We start from the raw sequence: 12433 nt of genomic DNA, 5'->3' as shown, positions 1-12433 counted from the left end.
CGAGCTCCACCGCTCCTCTCCGGAGCGAGGCCCACGCTTCTAGCCCCCTGGAGAAAGGGCTGCTGGTGGGTGGAGGGTGGGGGTCCAGCGCTCAGCCCACCGCAGCCGTTGGGCACCGGAGTCTGCGGCGGGCCCTGGAAAAAAAGGATCGCGGTGGCCAGTTGACAGGTGATGGGAACCAACATACTTCCTACTGTCATTAAAAATGACAGCCACATCTACTGTCTGATTCAAAGATGCTGATAGGTTCTCAAGTCAGTTACAACAGCTAACCAATTTCAGGTGGCAATGTAATGTTTTGGCTGCTTCTGCTTGAAGATCTTTTTTCAACAGAGAACTGAAGTCTTTCCTATTGGTTCAAACGATGGAAAATCTCAGCAAGTTACCTATACCACGTTTGCATTATTAAAGAGAAGGGGCAAGGGCATCCATTTAAAAATATATATAGTTTTAAAAAAATCAGTGTATGAGAGTATTAGTCAACAGTTGTTGATGGTGGATGGTAAATTACACCGGAATTAAGTGACCCTAGCCTCCAGGTTTACAAAGTTAGGAAGCCCAAATAGTCAATCAGAAATTAAGAAATCTCAAGGAGGAGGTGAGGACTGGTAGGGTAAGACCAGGAAAATCTTAGAAGACTGTCCATGGTTGTGAAATACTCTGTCTATCATGAAGAAAGCTTATGAGAAAAAAAATGTGGGACCCTAGTTAATAATGTTTACAGAGTGTACTGTTCATGTACTATAGTAATATCGTACTTGGAAAACTAAATGAAAATTTAAACCAATTTTTTTTGACAGATTAGGAAAATTATTCAGTATCTGTTTAATGGACTTCTAAAAATCCATCCATTTCAGGGGCTAGTTTCTTTTTACACTTAGAACAATATGAGAGTCCATTCTTATTCATTTTTAATATGACTACCTTAGATGTCATTTGCCCTCAGTAATAACAATATCAATAATAATCCAATTTTGTCTTCATTATCTTGACTTTCCAGGTTAAAGTGTGTTTGTAGCCTGGATTGAGTATTTGGATAACTGGTTCAATATGCCACTGTATTTTGTATGTAGAGATGAAGCAATATAAAGAAAAGCCAAAGGAGATACTTGAGATAAAAGTAATTCATGAGGGTAGCAGAGAAGATGGCTTAATCTTAAACTTAGCTTCAAGGGAAGCAGCCTGCTCTAGTTAGAGGCAGGTATTAATGTTAATATTATGACATAAATGGATATCAGTAACTATGATGATACAGTTTCTCCCATCAGATGTCTAGAACTGTGCTACCACATGGAGAACATGTTGGGCAGCTGGTCAATGGCAGTGAGCACCATCTGTTTAATAATTAAGGAAACAGGAGCAGCAATGTCTTTGCCAAAGACAAATGAGCCCCCTAGCATGCATACATACTTTTTTGAGTTTCCTTTTTAGACACATGATTCATATGCCAGTGCCTACCTGGGACACTTCAGGGTGAAACACCTTGGTAGGAAAATCATGCTAATATCCACTGACATAAAATATAGCATATTCAAATGAAAAACTAAAAATCTTGACCTATATCAAGGGGAGAAAGAAAAGCATAGTGAGGGGGATTTTAATATTTCTCTTTTTTAAATATTTCAATTTTCTCTCTCTTCTACCTCCATAATTATCTCCATTCTTTAGAAAAAAAAGAATAATAAGTCACCACAAAAACTGAACCTGTAAGAGATAAAATGTAGACATTAAAAAATTATAACACAAAAATAAGAATAACATTTGTTAATGGCAGCAAAACAACAATACTATGTTTGTATGTTAAAAAATGACATCCTCAAGGAGTTCAGTAGTATTACACAGGCAATGTCCTGGCATCTGGGTTTCTCCCCATTCTCAACAGAAATCACGACCAGAAAGTGATATGTCCTACCAACAGGAAAGAAGGTAGACTCTATAATACATGCCACCTCCCCTCCCCACCATTACCATCCAGAACCTGGAAGCAGATGAACAAAAACAACAAAATACTCCTGTTAGAGAGACACAGAAAGCTGCAGCACTGTGCTAACTGAAAGAAGTGACTAACATTGAATGAAATAAGACCCAATACATAAAGTGGACATTGAACAATGATATAGTACTAATAGCTGCCTGTTTTCAATAGATACTGTTGGGTCCTCATTTAAGAAAATGACAACACTGCCAAAGGATAAGAAAAATGTAATACACACAGAAAAATAGAACATGGAAAATAGAAAGAAATATTCAAATTTGATTTGCTAAAGTTCCCCACTTAGCCAAATATAGGGAATGTGTTTTCCTTAGTACTTTGTGAAGAGGATCTAGAAATTAACCCCACTGCATGTCATTTGTGCTTTGTCAAATATCGTTATGGTTAAGAGAATTCTATTAAATTCAAAAAGTTTACACTTTGTGGTAGGGATTCACTCATTCTGCACTACCTACCTGACCTCTATGCATGTATATCCAATGGGTATCTGAAATATAATGTATCTAACACAAAATTCTTAACTTCCAACTCCCCCTGTGCCCTTCTACCACCAACCCCTCACACCCACATTATTTATCCTCAACCCTCCTCTACCCAAGGAAAAAAAGATAATGTACCTTGTTGTTCAGGCTCCAAAAGAGGGCATTGCCCTCAATTCTTTCCTCTGTTCATCTGGCTTTACTTCCAGTCTATTAACAAATCCACTTGATTCTATCTCTAAAATGCATTCTGAATCCATCTACTTTTTATAATCTCTATTATAACAACCAACCAAAGATCCATCACTATCCCTAGCCGGGACAATTTCAGTAACTTTCTAACTGATCTTGCTCATACGTGCCATAGGAACAAGGACCATGAATGTCTTTGTCTTATTTGCTGTGTATCTTCAATGACTAGAATAGTGCTTGGGACATGGTAGCATCTGAAAGCATACTTGCTGAATCAATACTTCATGATTTAATGAATGAAGTCAATGAACAAAAAAATGAAAGAATACATTAAAAAAAAAAACTATTATCTTAAAAATTCCTAAATTAAAGACAATCTCCACATATTTTTACATATAATTACTCAAGTGACCAGCTCCCTCAAAATCTTGTATTGAAGATTCTGTTGCCCAGAATGTACCAATAGGCAAAATTTTGCAAGCAGCACATTTTACAGAATGTTGCCTTAAAAAAAAAAAAAATGCTATGTAAATTACTCATTTATAAGAAATAAGTAATAGTCAAAGTTTTCAAAACTTTGTATTGATTCTCAGATGAAATGTCCATAACCCACAGCAGTATTCTGGTAGGAACAGGGAAAAAGCAGTTTAAACATATGTATTCGGGTAGGAAGTCAGCTGAAAAATCTAGAATTAGGAGATGACTGAATGTAAATTACTGACAAAGACTCATACTCACGTCATGATCTATGATCTATTCTTCAATTATTCCAATTAGCAACTCTAGGGGTTGAATTTAAATGTAAAACATTAAACATTTTTCCAAGGTAGGTCTTATTAATATTTATATTTCCACATCTAGTCAGGGGGAAAAAATTTAGAAAACTTACATTTTTGGATGCATTCTCTCCCTCCCCCTTCTGTGGAATGCCACCCCTCTTTCTAATTGCCAAAGAAGTTCAGTAACAGCTTTGACTATACAATTGTGAACTAGCATAAAAACACTAATGAGAAAAAGCAAGATGTGAGAACTGGTACTATTCACCAAACGGTTATAACAAAGACTCAGATTGTCTACAGCACAAACCACAAGGACAATCGCCTTCACCTTCCATGACTGCCTTCTACATCCACATTTTCTGACATTAGCATTTCCTGCATCACATTTGGAGTGATAACAGCTGCATGTAACTTTTCTAAAGTGTGAAGAAAATCAGAGTGCTTTAGCTTACGGAGCTTCCCAACTTTGTTCACTTTGTGGCACATGTAGAAAATGATATTTTGTTGTCACATCAGATTAAAGGGACAAAGCTTTTGCAGACAAAGGCTTCAGTCATAGTGCCTGAGATCATAATCTCAGGCACAGCAGCTCTGTGGCACTGTAGCTGGGAATTTCTGAGACACCTAGTATTTGATTCACTAATCAAATATATAGCCTGCTTCTAAAGGCTCTTCAAATAAAGATATGGTTAATTCTAAGATCTTGGTAGCTTGTTGGCTACTATATTCACAGTGCTTCACACTTCTTTCCAATCACTTCCCCGTACATTCCCTCAGTTGGTCTGCAACACAAATGCATGATTTTTATCTCGTTTTAGAATTTGGAAATGAGACATACTAAGTTTGATTTATGAAATAGATGTGATCATGGTCAGGCCTAAAATCTAAATCTTTCCTACCATACATTGACGTGTTCTCTATCACATCAGTTACTCTCATTGATAACATCAGTAACTCATTGGGAACATCCATAAGTCACTAACTATCTCGTCTGGACTTGCAGGTACTGTACATCTTTGAAAAGTGAATTCTTATGTAGTAATACAAACATATATTCTGTTAAAGTCTCCCAAATAACGATGAACTGTTTGTGTGTGTGTGTGTGTGTGTGTGTGTGTGTGAAATCAGCATGCTTTTCATTCAATAGTCTCATGTAGATATATATCAAAAGGGCATGTTCTATATAAAAGTGAAGACTTACGCTTTCCTTTCTAGAATCTTTTGCACCCTCCATATCTCAATTGCAGAGGACAAGGCTACTTACTCAGGAGGAAAGAAATCACAGGCCATGAGATTAGGGCACAGATTACCTAAGTCAAACAAAAGAGCATGAATGCATTTATTATATATCTGTTTATTACATTTATATACATTTATACATTTATTGTGTATCTGCTATTAACAAATAGAAAAATACTATAAATAGTATAAGTAATAAGAACCTTAAAATTGCCTATATTACTATTTAAAAGAGTTTTATTAAAATAAATTATTCCACTTGTCTCTTTAGCATCATCAACATGACAAGTTTAATTAAATCTATCTCTGGTGATTCAGTCTTGTAGTGTGTCAGACCCATCATTATGAATAATTTCTACTATATAGAAGTAAATAATAGTGGAAAGATGGGGGGTGGACTGAAAGTGAACTGATTTCTGTTCAGTAATAATTACTTTTAAAATAATCCTAATTTTAAAATATAAACAATATGTTGATCAAAGCCTGAGAATAATAAAGATTTACTCTTGTGTCCTATTTTTTAACACCATCTACTTAAAAAAATTCCCTTCCACTGGACTCTGGATAGAGCTATTCAATAATAGCATTAAGAAAGCCAAAGAAATTAAATATTTTGCTGTTGGAGCAAAGGATGGGCAGAGAGCATATAATAGGGGAAGAGCTGGCAGGGATTTTTGGTAACATTATCTTCATGAATGAATTACAGCCCACTTTTACTATAGTCTACAAAATTGGGCCTCTCTATTAAAAAACAAACAACCAACAAACAAAAAACATCTCAAGTATATTTTATGAAGAGGAATGAATTTTACTAAAATGTAAAAGGAATGTGTATGAAAGGAATAGTATGAGAAGAATTGCATGAAAAAAATCTACTTGGGGTTGGGGGGAGAAGTAGAAGAAAGAAAATAACAGTATCTGCCAGGTAAATTACTGAGAGATTGTCTAAGACTGAGCTCTTACAGATTTCATGAGCAAATACCTCAATTCTACAGCTGCTACGAATGTGCAGCCCATTCTAAAATATTAGAACTTAAGGATATTTATAGAGCATATTTATAGAGAAACATTTGAGGGTTACTTGACAGAAAGGAAAATGCAAGTATTTCTTTTGACATTCTAACACCACTGAATTTTAAAGTTAGTGGGGTTTTTTTTTGTTTGTTTTGTTTTGTTTTTATCTTACCCTTAGAAGTAACAATAACACCAAGTCTATTGCTTTTTCTGCATGTAATAGTAGGATGCCAGGACAAAATTTATATGTAACCCAGAAACATCTTTGATCTGTAAAATTAATCCTCTTTGATATGAGACCAGTGTTCCTAAAGGTTAATTAAGTGTTTTGAGTTTCCTTATTATTTTGGAGGAAATTATAATCAGCCAAATGTCTCAAATTAGGCAACTGATGGAAGGAGAGGAAAAATAATGAATGCAGGTAATTTTTCAAATTGAAAATCTAGCCTGAATAATCTAGCACAAACTGCTCTTTTCCTTCATAACTAACCTAAAGAGAAAGCATATTTAAAAACAGAATAAAATTATAAACTGGATTCAAAACTCACTCATAAAAAGAATAAATTATACAATTTTGGAAATACCCTAATAAAACATCTGCAGTATTCTTTGCAGTTTTTAAAATAATTTTGTATTTATTATTCCAATTAATCATCACAAAGTATATTGATGTCAGTGAAGCTTGTATTATCATCACTGTTTTGCACAAAAGGAAACCAAGATTCACAAGGATGAAATTTGCACCAGCTAATAAAATAGAAAAGACAACAGAACCCATCTCTCCTGATTCTTGATTCCAGGGCTTATTATTAATATACAATATACCCCCCAATATAATCTCAGTCTACGAGAATTTAGAGGTCACCAGCTTTCTCTTATTCAAAATTCTTACAGCTTGAAAATTTCCAAAGATGGGAAATCCCACCACTTGTTAAATTTTTCATTGGGATATAAGTCACATACCATAAAATTTATCCCTTTAAAATAAGTGTAAAATTCAGTGGTTTTCAGTGTGTTCACAAAATTGTGGAACCATCACTACTATCTAATTCCAGAACACTTTTATGGAAACTCTTTTCCCATTAGTAGTCACTCCTCATTCTCCTTTCCCTGAGAATCTACTTTCTACTAATCTACTTTCCATCTCTATGGATTTACCTGTTCTGAACATTTCATATAAATGAAATCATATAATATATGGCCTTTGATGTCTGACTTCTTTCACTTAACATGTTTTCAAGGTTCATTGATTTTGTAGCAAGTATCGGTACTCACTTCTTTTTGTAGGTGAATAATATTCCATTGAATGGACATACCATTATAAGAGTCTTAAACATGCTGGACACAAATCTTTTATCAGATATGATTTGCAAATATTTTCTCCCATTCTACGAATTGTCTTGACACTTTCCTGCTGAAATCTTTTAAAGCATAAAAGTTTTAAATTTTAATGACACATAGCGCAAAAAGAGAGCAAAGAAAGGGGAAGATCACCCCAGATTGGTAGGTGGCAGGTTTAATAAGCAAGGGAACTTACATATAAGGCTTGTCTTGGGAAGCTACAAGATGATTAGATCTCCATACTTGTCTGCCAGAATCGTAAAAGTTTATATTGCAGCCTTAACAGGGTTCAGTCACATATACCATCCAGATGGTCTCAACAACACATTACTCTCTCAAGGCTATGTCCTTGGGGCAGCTTCTAGTGTAGGGAAGGCAATAGGAAAATATATTCCAAGGACAGGAGCGAGGAGCCTCTGAATGCCACGTCCAGCTCCCAGGTCCAGAGGTGAGGTCCTCTCAATTCACCCTTCCAACAGTAATTCATTTAAAATAGCAGAATTCTGAAGCATAGATTGCAGCAAGAGATAGCCCTTTCATTATGTGTTATGATTCTTGCATTATACACTTTAGTCAAAAACAAGGGTCCCCTAGGTAAAGCAGCATTCCTGGTAGGGTGTGTTTAGAGTTTTAAATGTATACTATTTGATGGAATACTAATCAGCAATTAAGAGGAACAAATTATTGATACACACACATACACACTAACTTGGATCAATCTCCAGGGAATTATGCTGAGTGAAAAAAGCCAATCCCAAAAAGTTACATATTGTATGATCCCACTTACATAATATATTTAATGAAAAACAAATTATAGAAATGGAGAACAGATTGGTGGTTGGCAGAGGTCAGGGAGGGGGTGGAGTGGGAAGGAAGTGTGTGGTTATAAAAGCACAGCTGGAGGGATACTTGTGATGCTGAATTTGTTCTGGATCTTGAATGTATCAAAGCTATTAACCTGTATGTGATATCATCCTATAATTTTTCAAGACATTACCATTGGGGGAAACTGGGTAAAAGGTACATAGATCTCTCTGAATTATTTCTTGCAATGGTATATGAATCTACAATAAAAAGAAAAGAAAGTCTATTTTGCATTATCTCTGATACTAGTAAAATAGGGACTTGCTATTATTTCTTTCTGCGCTTAGCTATATCATTTTTAAAAATATGATTTTCTCTGTACTATTCACATGTTGGAATTCTTTTGATGTTTAGTTAATATTTTTGTAAATAATTGCTATACATCATGTAAATAAAATAAATGTACAATTGAAAAATATGGAAAATGCAATACTCTGGTGTTTCAGCTATTATAAAGCAGTTTGTCCTAAAAATATTTACAAGTGTTGAAGTATAGTTTTACAGTTTACTTTTTTTTTTAATTTATTGGGGTGACAATTGTTAGTAAAATTACATAGATTTCAGGTGTACAATTCTGTATTACATCATCTATAAATCCCATTGTGTGTTCACCACCCAGAGTCAGTTCTCCTTCCATCACCATATATTTGATCCCCCTTACCCTCATCTCCCATCCCCCACACCCCTTTACCCTCTTGTAACCACTAAACTATTGTCTGTGTCTATGAGTTTTTGTTCCTCATTTGTTTGTCTTGTTCTTTTGTTGTTTTTGGTGTATATACCACATATCAGTGAAATCATATGGTTCTCTGCTTTTTCTGTCTGACTTATTTCGCTCAGCATTATACTCTCAAGATCCATCCATGTTGTCACAAATGTTCCTATATCATCTTTTCTTACCACCAAATAGTATTCCATGGTGTATATATACCACAACTTCTTTATCCATTCATCTATTGAAGGACATTTTGGTTGTTTCCATGTCTTGGCCACCGTAAACAAAGCTGCAATGAACATTGGAGCACATGTGTCTTTATGTATAAATGTTTTCAGAATTTTTGGGTAGATACCCAGGAGAGGGATTGCTGGGTCATATGGTAATTCTATTCATAATTTTTTGAGGAACCTCCACACTGCCTTCCATAATGGCTGCACCAGTCTGCATTCCCACCAACAGTGAATTAAGGTTTCCTTTTTCTCCACAGCCTCTCCAACACTTGTTACTATTTGCCTTGTTGATAATAGCCATTCTGATTGGGGTGAGGTGATATCTCATTGTGGTTTTTATTTGCATTTCTCTGATGATAAGTGATGTTGAGCATTTTTTCATATGTCTATTTGCCATTTGTATGTCCTCCTTGGAGAAATGTCTCTCTAGGTCCTCTGCCCATTTTTCAATTGGGTTGTTTTTTGTTGTTGAGTTTCATGAGTTCCTTGTGTATTTTGGATATTAGCCCCTTATCAGAGGCACTGTTTGCAAAAATCTTCTCCCATTCAGTTGGTGGCCTCTTTCTTTTGTCGATGGTTTCTTTTGCTGTGCAGGAGCTTTTAAGTTCCACATAGTCCCATTCATTTATTTTAGCTTTTACTTCCATTGCCTTTGGAGTCAAATTCATAAAATGCTCTTTGAACCCAAGGTCCATAAGTTTAGTACCTATTTTTTCTTCTATGCAGTTTATTGTGTCAGGTCTTATGCTTAAGCCATTGATCCATTTTGAATTAATTTTTGTACATGGTGACAGATAGCAGTCCAGTTTCATTCTTTTTCACATGGCTATCCAATTCTCCCAGCACCATTTATTGAAGAGGCTGTCTTTTTTCCATTGCATGTTTTTTTTCTTTGTCAAAAATTATCTGTCCATATTTATATGGTTTTATTTCTGGGTTCTCAATTCTATTCCATTGGTCTATGGTCTGTTCTTCTGCCAATACCATGCTGTTTTGATTATTGTTGCCCTGTAGTACAAGCTAAAGTCAGGAAGTGTGATACTTCTAGTATTGTTCTTTTTTCTTAAGAGTGCTTTGGCTTTTCGGGGTCTTATGTTGTTCCAAATAAATCTGATGATTTTTTATTCTATTTCTTTTAAAAAATGCCATTGGGATTTTGACGGGGATTGCATTCAACCTGTATATTGCGTTGGGTAATATGGCCATTTTAACTATGTTGATTCTTCCAATCCATGGGCATGGAATGTCTTTCCATTTCTTTGTGTCTTCTTCAATTTCTTTCAAAAATGTCTTATAGTTTTCAGCATATAGGTCCTTCATATCCTTTGTTAAATTTATTCCTAGGTATTTTATTCTTTTTGCTGCAATTGCAAAAGGAATTGTTTTTTGTATTTCTCTTTCTGAGATTTCATTGTTAGTATATAGGAATGCAATGGACTTTTGTATGTTGATTTTGTAGCCAGTGACTTTACTGTATTCGTTGATTGTTTCTATATATAGCATCATGTCATCTGCAAAGAGTGATAATTTAACTTCTTCATTTCCAATTTGGATGCCTTTTATTTCTTTCTCTTGCCAGATTGTTCTGGCAAGAACTTCCAACACTATGTTGAAAAGCAGAGGTGATAGGGGACAGCCCTCTCGTGTTCCTCAACGTAGAGCAAAGGGCTTCATTCAGTTTTTCACCATTAATTATGAGATTAGCTGAGAGCTTGTCATATATGGCCTTTATTATGTTAAGGTATTTTCCTTATATACCTATTTTATTAAGTGTTTTAATCATAAATGGATGTTGTATCTTGTCAAATGCTTTTTCTGCATCAATTGATATAATCATATGATTTTTGTCCATTATTTTGTTTATGTGATGTATCACATTAATGGATTTGCAGATGTTGAACCATCCTTGTGCCCCAGGAATGAACCCCACTTGGTCGTGATGAATAATCTGTTAATGCATTGTTGTGTTCGATTTGCTAGAATTTTGTTTAGGATTTTTGCATCTGTATTCATCAGAGATATTGGTCTGTAGTTTTCTTTTTTTGTGCTGTCCTTACCAGGTTTTGGTATCAGGATAATGTTGGCCTCATAAAATGAGTTAGGGAGTACTGTCTCTTCTTCAATTTTTTGGAAGAGTTTGAGCAGGATTGGTATTATATCCTCTTTGAAGGTTTGGTAGAATTCACTAGTGCAGCCATCTGGTCCCGGACTTTTGCTTTTGGGAAGGTTTTGAATGACTGATTCAATTTCGTTACTGATGATAGGTCTGTTTAGATTTTCCAGTTCTTCATGGTTCAGCCTTGAAAGACTGTATGTTTCTAAGAACTTGTCCATTTCTTCTAGGTTATTGAATTTGGTGGCATATAGTCCTTCATAGTATTCTTGGATGATCCTTTGTATTTCTGTGGTGTCCGTGATAACTTCCCCTTTTTCGTTTCTGATTTTGTTCATTAGTGTCTTCTCTCTTTTTATCTTAGTGAGTCTAGCCAAGGGTTTGTCAATTTTGTTAATCTTTTCAAAGAACCAGCTCTTTGTCACGTTAATTTTTTCTATTGTCTTTTTTTTCTCTATTTCATTTAGTTCTGCTCGGATTTTTGTTATTTCCTTTCTTCTGCTGACCTTGGGTTTCACTTGTTCTTCTTTTTCTAGTATTTTAAGGTGTAACATGAGGTTATTTATTTGGGATTTTTCTTGTTTCTTGAGATAGGCCTATAATGATATAAATTTCCCTCTTGAAACTACTTTCGCTGCATCCCAAAAATTTTGGTAGGATGTATTTTCATTGTCATTTGTTTCTATGTATCTTTTGATCTCTCCTCTAATTTCTTTTTTGACCCAGTCATTCTTTAAAGGTATGTTGTTTAATCTCCATGTATTTGTGTTTTTTCCTGCTTTCTTTTTGCAGTTGATACCCAATTTCAAAGCCTTGTGATCAGAGAATATGCTTGGTATGATTTCTATCTTCTTAAATTTGCTGAGGCTGATTATATGTCCCAATATATTGTCTATCCTTGAGAATGTTCCATATACACTAGAAAAGAATGTATAGTCTGATGTTTTAGGATGAAGTGCTCTATATATGTCAATTATATCCATTTCATCTAATGTGTCATTTAGGGCTGCTATTTCATTATTTATTTTCTGTTTGGATGATCTATCCATAGCTGTCAATGACGTATTTAAGTCCCCTAGTATAATTGTGTTTTGGTCAATTTCTCCCTTTAGTTCTATTAGTAGTTGCTTGGTATATTTCGGTGCTTCCTGATAGGAGGCATAAATATTGATGACTGTTATGTCTTCTTGTTGTACAGTCCCCTTCACCATTATGAAATGTCCATCTTTGTCTCTTGTTATCTTTTCACCCTGAAGTCTGCTTCATCTGATATCATTATGGCTACTCCTGATTTTCTCTGGGTACCATTTACTTGGAGTGTCAATTTCCACCCTTTCACTTTGAGTCTATGCTTGTCCTTGTAGCTGAGATGTGTCTCTTGAAGACAACATATGGTTGGGTTTAGTTTTTTGATCCAATCTGCTACTCTGTGCCTTTTTATTGGTGAGTTCAGTCCATTTACATTTAGGGT

Source organism: Rhinolophus sinicus, chromosome 1 (assembly GCF_057876585.1).
Source record: "Rhinolophus sinicus isolate RSI-liver-muscle chromosome 1, RSI-T2T, whole genome shotgun sequence".
Classification (NCBI taxonomy): Eukaryota; Metazoa; Chordata; class Mammalia; order Chiroptera; family Rhinolophidae; genus Rhinolophus; species Rhinolophus sinicus.
This window is presented reverse-complemented; position numbering follows the sequence as displayed.